Source organism: Streptopelia decaocto (assembly GCF_964273445.1).
Source record: "Streptopelia decaocto genome assembly, chromosome: 6".
Lineage (NCBI taxonomy): Eukaryota > Metazoa > Chordata > Aves > Columbiformes > Columbidae > Streptopelia > Streptopelia decaocto.
In genome coordinates, this window is record NC_138660.1 from 43049908 (window position 1) to 43057708 (window position 7801).

General features: G+C 38.9%; 1 long non-coding RNA gene across 1 annotated transcript; it reads right to left on the bottom strand.

Annotated features, from left to right (window-relative positions):
* Positions 1-1186: 1186 nt before the first annotated feature.
* Positions 1187-7525, bottom strand: LOC309441384. Its single transcript, XR_014184364.1, has 3 exons — positions 7495-7525; positions 1627-1758; positions 1187-1334 (listed from the first exon to the last, which is right to left on the bottom strand). It is a non-coding gene; the product is annotated as an uncharacterized lncRNA (long non-coding RNA).
* Positions 7526-7801: the final 276 nt, after the last annotated feature.

The window sequence follows — 7801 nt, forward strand, 5'->3', positions numbered from 1 at the left end:
GTCAGACTCTGGTGCCATTGAAATCAGTGATGGACTTTTGCCCTCAGAAGTATTACCATTCACACCTAACAGTGACTCCATATATCATGTAGTTTAGCGTTTGAAAGGAAGCCAGTGGAACAGTAGAGTTCACATTGTTATGGTCTACAGAATTTATACTCTGCAGACTCTAATTTAAAGAAGGAAATACAAAATTCCTTTTCTTCATGAAGTTCCATCTAGAATTTTCTAATAAATGAAGTGGAATAATTCATATGCTAGCACATGGGGTTTTTTCCCTTGCTTCTTTACAGTTTTTGCAAGTCAGGATAAAGTAAGATGCTAGGTTTTAAATTCATTTATTGACTCAGAAGACTGGGATAAGGATTCAAGCAAACACTTCTAACTACAAAGAAAGTGAGATCCAGATCCTCATTAGCATATATGTGATAGATTTGTTCATAAATTTTCTGTTTCCCTCAGAAAAAAAGTGGTTCATTCTTCCTGAGATTACAGGATAGTTTCAGCCTCTTGTCTTCTCGTCTATCTGTTCCTCTGGTGTTCAGCTCCTAGATTTGTTTCCAACAAATACTGATGAACTGTGAGCAGTTCTTCATCAAAACCTAAAGTCTCACACAAAGGAAACATCTCAGCACCTGACTGGGTCTAAAATGGTTGAAAAGAAGCCAGGAGAAAAACAGGAAGCAGTTTTAAAGCTCTAAATATCAATCTACTCAAAGCTTACATTAATTCTCCTTATATTTACAGTACACTGTGGTCCCATTCCCCACTTACTGTTTATTTTAAAGAATTTTTGTAGTCTACAAAAGACTTTTTGCTGGTGTTGAGACAATTTTTTTTCCTGTTTCTACAAACAAATGTGAGATTTCACAGCTCTTCTATCACGTTACAGAAGTCCCCCTTGCTGTGCATCATGATCATGTAGACACAAGGAAACAAAGCTTACCAGGTTACCCAAGCACAGCTGAAAGAACTAAAAATACATGTAGACACGCTACAGTTACATACGTGCACACAGATATTATGTTGTTTTGCAAGATGGAAAAGAAAAATCTTTTCACTAAATGAAAACACTGAAAATGAAATGACAACAGCAACAGATGCTAAAGCAAATAATCTAATTAAGATGATTTCATCAACCATTTAAAAAGACATTTTAAAAAGCAATATAATCCTAAGTCACCAGAAGAAATGTTGATTATGCTTGCATATACAGGCACAATAGTACTCTAGCTGAAGCTGCCCTTTCAAGCATGAAAACAAATGATACTTTCAAAACTGGTTTTTAGGTTTTTCTTTTGTTTTTTTTTTATAATCCAGCTGTGCTTCACATCCTGACAAGGAAAAGTATACACATTAAAAAAATTCTTAACAACTGTAACCCACAGCCACCCACAGGAAAAAAAGAAAGAAAATGTTTAATGTAGATGTTACATTAAAGGGAAATAACTCTGAGTGTTCTCTGTTTTCTTTTACCCCACCTTCATGCCTTGTTTGTCAGTTTTTCTTTTATCCTCCTTCCCAAAGCAGGACATTACAACTCATCCCTCTAGAGGAAGATGACTAGACTCTTTCTAGCACTGGAGTCTTTTCTAAAGATTTCAGAAGGAGGGTTTTCTCTTTCACCTTGGTCTCTGTGATTGACTACTGGTACAAAAGACTTCTTTTCCTTCATCTTCATAGAATAGCCAGTCATAGCATAAGCAGGTAAGCAGGCTCTTCCTAACACCCTCCATAGGTGGTAGTTTACAGGCAGTGCTGTGGAAGAAGAGCAGGGACAGAATTAATTGAATTAACTGGAGCAATGAAAGAAGTGCAATGCTTAATGTTATAGAGTAAAGCCGGGCTTCAGGAACAGAAATAGGTTTTCACGAATGGTATTCTCCGACCGTAAAACTCCTCTGGAAGAAGCTCCAACTGAGCTTCTCAACAGGTTTACCACACGGTCAGGGCTCACTTGCATGATTTTGTATGGATGTTTTTTAGATGGAAATAAAACCATGTTAAGAAAGTTTTTATTTATCCCTTTTCCTTCCTGAATCAGTTTGACAGCAAATGTGTTAGGCACTAATAATTCTTGAATGGAAAGACACTAAAATGACGTTGCAACAATGGATGCTACTTAGAAGTGTTACTAATATCAGTTATTTTCAGAGGCTACCTCAGCAACCATGTGGAACAAACAAGCAGATGCTGACAACATTAGAGCTCAAGCTACATGTTTCGTCTTTCTGTAGACAAATAGTCCCTTTGACACTTTCATGCCCACTGACACTACAATAGCTTTTTCCTAAGAGCCTGAGGGCAGTCACTGGCCTTACAAGGACTGGCAAACCTGAAAACATCCTGTAAATCAGAAAAGCTTACAGAGATAAGTTCTTAGAGCAACTTCACCACTCTTTGGTGAAAGTGATTAGATTTTGTCAGAGGAAGCCAACTCCAAAGCTATTCTCGTTTCCATCAACAGGGAAGTGGAGAATACAGTAAACCGTCTTGGTGCTGAGAATGACAAGGATTATAACTGTTATCAAATACTTAAATTGGTGTTCAAGGCTGCCATTGTTCCAGTCACCATAACAAAAAACAAAAACAAAAATCACTAAATAGTTGTTTTGTCCTTAAAAAAACACAAGTAGATCAAGGGTCAAGATAAGTTATTTCCTTCAAAATAAATCAGAGGCAAGGAACACCTGAATATTTAAATAGCCTGAGTCAACTCACTTGAAACAGTGACATCAAAAGTACTATATATTTCTATCAGATGGAGGGAAAGAAGTTGTGACTGGGGGTTTGGACACAATAGATGCGTCATGGCAGAGTGTCGCAGATGTGTGGCAGGGCTTCTTTTCTGACTCACTGCTCCCTTGCATTTTTCAGCTGATTAACAAAAGCCAGTCTACAGTAGAAAAACGTAAGAACCAGACGCTGTGTCTGCCGTTTATTGTGAGTGGGTATTTTAGTATGCTGGTGCGCAGCAGTGGTGGATGGCTTCTCACAGAAAGGAAGAACCCTTGTCTAAAAGTAGATGTCAGTAGATGTTGTGAGGGGAATTTCCTAGGTCAGGAGGAGAGTTAAAAGCTTTCTCTACTATTGTAAGAAAGTATATTAACAACATCCCTAACTGCAATTAATTTGTTTCAGTAAGGAAAAATTCAGCTGCTAATACTGGAATTGGAATTTTGACAAAACATTGTGTTTCAGATAAGCTATGTTTTTGATTGTTTCTTCTTCATATTTCAGCCAAGCCCTGTCATTTCTATTAAAATTCAAAATTAACATTTGAAAATCCCATTTTCATCCACATATTATCTCTGAATTTCTTAAACAAACCCCACACCTTCTACAGAAAAAAAAAATGCAGTCCTGTATCTTCATGGTGAATAGATGTTGTTCTGTTAATTTTGAGCTAGTGTCATTAAGATGGAGTTTCTGGATGACTGTGCTAGTCCTCATTTAAATGGATTGTGAGGTCACATCACAAAACCAAAACTGATTAAAATGACTAAAATCTCTGAGTAATTAACATATTTCTCACAGAAATGGCCTATCAAACCTTCAGATTGCGTCAATGCCAGTTGATACAAGCTACCTTTTTACAGGCTTGAAAAACCCAGCAAAGCAGAACTATTGCGGTGTAACCTTTAGTGCTGATCTGAAAGGTGAGAGGGTGGAGCTTGTCCCCTGCACTTGGTTCTTCACAAGTGTCTTCAAAGCGTCTGACATTTCATAGACCTTTCATTGTATGTCAGCTGAATCACAGACCAGGCCTGCTCAGGCATTTACAGACAGAAAGAGGAATCTCCTCATTAATTACAATGACTTCATGACTTGGTTGGACAGTAGCTTGGCAGTATCTATTGTGGGTCCTACAGCATTAGGAGTTTATGTTGAACTCTCCATGAGAACCTGAAGCTGAGCACAAAATAAGGGTGAGATGTTAGAGGAGGAAAAACTAGTCTGGAAAGTCAAGAGACAACGTGCTAAAGCTCCTTTCTCATTTAGTGGTGAAGGAGGCGTTTGTGGTCTGTGGTGAGAAGTGTTTTGGGGTTGTGTGCGCATGTAGCAAGGTTTTTTATCTCTATGAACATATGCGACAGTCGAAGCCCTATGTATTTGTTGCAGCAGAGGTAGCAAGGCACAAGCCTTACCATTTCCTCTCCTATAGAGCTGGCGTTTGTGTGGTTTTGTCTGATGGAGGCACTTGAGTGGGGACAGTCTGCTGTAAAGATGCTCAAGGCACTGCTGAAAGGTCAAAAGAAAGTTTGTTCTCCTTTTTGCTCACATATGCTGCTTCCCATAAAATGTCCTATAAAAGTTTTCTTAAACATCTTTCACCCAGAAATACAAAGCCCTGTTGCCTGTTTGCCCTCTTTGTATAAGATTGCATGAAGGTAATCTTTGCTTTCTCTGTTAGCCAACTGTAGATCTGCTGTGGTTAACATTATGCCACACCTCAACTGAAAAGTTCTGTTGAGAGGCAGGCTGTTTTGCCATGTGCCCATGGTTTGCTACCAGTTGCTTGGAACTCTGGTAGTGTACACATAGTCTGAGAAGAACTACAGGAAAAAGGTAAAGAAGAAAATGTTGCAGGGGTCATCCACAACTACAGAGTAAAATGAGCTGGAAGTCATCTTTGTCATTCCACAAGCTGTTAGTTGAGACTTTCTCACAGCCCTCAGGAGCTTCTGCATCTCTTGTCCAACTCACTGGAGAATGACTCCACTGAAATTGCATAGCCTGGTTCCTGTAAAGCTTTTCTCAAAAAGGACAATTTTGGCACTGAAGTTGCAGAATTATAAAACAAAGCCAATTTGCTTTATATATTTAAGACAATGTATCTAAACCTGGCTTGCATATTTTACCTTTTTCTCACTCATTCCTCTCCTACCTATACCTTTTGGCTCAAATAAACCCATAAGCCATGGAGTGCAAACTGCATGCTGATAGCCAGCTGGACATTCTGAGTCCTCTAGGACCCAATGAGGGGTGACTAACGTATGAGATGCAGGGAAGAGATGCTGACCTTTTTGCAGGCTCTTCGGCATTCATAGAGGTAGTGGGTACTTAGCAATGCAGCCTTAGTAGGGTCAAGATTACAACTGGGTGAATAAAGAGTAAAGGTTCAAAAGTCTGCCCAAACATCACATGAGTTAGCCATGTTCCTCTCCATGACATTATAAGATTTTCCATAAGACTTGCATAAATGTCAGCAGAAAGTCTACTTGTCTAGCATGTGCTCAAATACTCATCTACTGAGAACAAAGTACTACTTCTCAAACTGCGCTGTTTCTCAAGCTGAATTAAGTACCTTCATTCACTATTTTTGTGGACCACAGCAAATGGACAGCAGTCTTTAAGCCTCAAGCATGTCAGAAATTTCTCATAAACTTTCAGTGTAATTTAGATTTGATCTGTCTTTGCAGTTTGACATATTAAAACTCAAACAATTCCCACCAAGATTCTGAGATAAGAGTGATGTTTGGCAAATTTGCTCATTGTGGAAGAAGTAAAGGTTGAAATAAAAATTTCTATATAATTCACCTGCAAATGAAATTATCTTCCCCAGGTATAAACCTCTTATTTACTGCTTCAAGTGCACGCTGATTTTTTTAATTGTCTCTATCAGAAGAAACACCTAGCAACAAAACATACTAGTCTGCGCTCTCTAATGCTCAAGAAAAAACAAATACATCCAACACAAACCTTTTCAAGACAAGTAGCTCTATAAAATATACCTCCCTCTAGTGAGAATATGGGAGAAGAAAGCAAACTGAGAGATGTTATTCACATTACTTAATGTTTTCCTTCAAGTGGCTGCTAAGGTGGTCATGGAAGATCTATACAGAATATGGTTTTGGTATCCACAATGAATTGTTTGAAAACATCTGCCTAATGTGTTTAAGTAATGAATAAGTTTGAGGAAACAATATGAAGAGGTCAAAATAATCTACTAGGTTAAGTGAAATATGATTCATTTAGCAACATGTAAAAGCTGGTTACAGTTAATATTCTTGTTAAATCCTCCTAGCCTATATGGCTACGTAGTAGTCTAACACAAAGGATATATGTACTTTAAGTTAAGATCATCTTTATATTGTTAAACACAACATAGGATGAGTTCAGGGAATTCAAGCACATAAGAAAAATATTCATTAAAACCAGTTTTAGTAATGTCCAAAAGCCAAAGCTGTTTTATTAAAATTGACAAACTTCTTCAAATGCACATGGAACCTTGTGTGTCTTCCCTGAGTTTCAGTGGGTAACTTCACTTAACCACAGCTGCCCTGAAGAGGGGGCAATAAATATTTCAGTCTTACTCTTTGTAATGCAATGGTAACATAAACTAATCCTGCCACAACATATTAGCACCACTGAGAAGAGCTGTTTGGTAGCTGCAGACCAGTAAATCCACTGATTCATGTTTTAGGAGAGTGTGTGACCTCTTGGAGTGCTAGACTCCAGACACAGGGCAGTGCTTCCTCACAAAAGTGTGTTAGTAGAACAACTACAACCTCAGCAAGGATTCAGCTCACATGATTTCTTCAAAACTTTCCAAAACCAGAGAAAATAAGTCAGTCAGATATGGTCAGCACTGAAATAATAGCTGCAGTCTTCACTTCAGAAAGCATTTCTTGATGTTACTATTCAGAGATCCTGTTTCTTCCAAGGTATTCTCACTTTCCGTTTTCAATGATATCCATGTGGCCCCTGTTTCCCTCAGCATGGAGTTACCCAATTTGTCTTTGTAATGCCAAAGTCAATTATCTCAACTCAAGGCACTTGAAACACACTGTACCTATTCGGAAATGCAATTGAAAACAATCAGACCAATAAAAAGCCTCCACTTGAGGCTGGAGATAAATTCTGGTATCATAGGACACAAGTCAGCTTTACTGATTATACTAAATGAAAAGGAGAGGGTAATTTACCACAATACTTGCAGTGAGTCAGTGGTAAGGAAAGAAATATTTCTGCACTTGGCATTTGATTTAAATTCCTATAAATAATAGCTGCAATGGTGACAACTTATTCTCAAGACAGAAGACAGAAAAGAAAGGAGGAAAGAAAACAAATGTTGCTGTTTCCTGATGAATATCCATTCTCAGTAGTCTAACTATACCATCTGCAACACTGGCACAAAAAGTTTCAGTCTTACCAAGCTCCTGGGGACTGCTGGGATTCTTTCTCAGCTCTCTGTATAGACCAAGTAACTGTGATACCTTAAGCACCTCTTCAGGCTCTGATTAATTTTCACTCTGATTTTCATTTGACGAAGCATGATTGGCTGATATGAAGTTATTTTCTACTCCGGTTATAAACCGCGTTAGAGACATGGCTAAACCTATATTATCCTGCTAGATCAGGTTGAAATTTTTGTTTCACTTCAGTTTACGTCTGCTGTAGCTCAGCACACGGCAGCTGTGTGCTAGTAGTGAAACTTGGGCTTGGGAGTGGAAAAGCCCTCAAGAAAGGATAAAAGTGACCAGCAGTCACCTGGTTCAGGCCAGATCATCCAGACTCCTCCATAAGCATCCCTGAGACCTGTCACCAGTCCCCTGTCTCTTTCCACATAACCAGAACACATCAAACCTGGCAAAAGCAACATAAGATGAGATGCAAAGCTGTCCTCTCATTTTTGGAGGACTTCTGTGTACATCATATTAGGTTTTCCCCCCTTCATGTGGGTGAGCACCACTGCTTTGCCTGCTGCATCAGAGCTGGCACTGTGCTCTCCACTGTGCAGTCGCAGGGTGGGAGATGGTCACTGCCAGGCCTGCTCTGCAGGGAGGGCTTGCTTTTC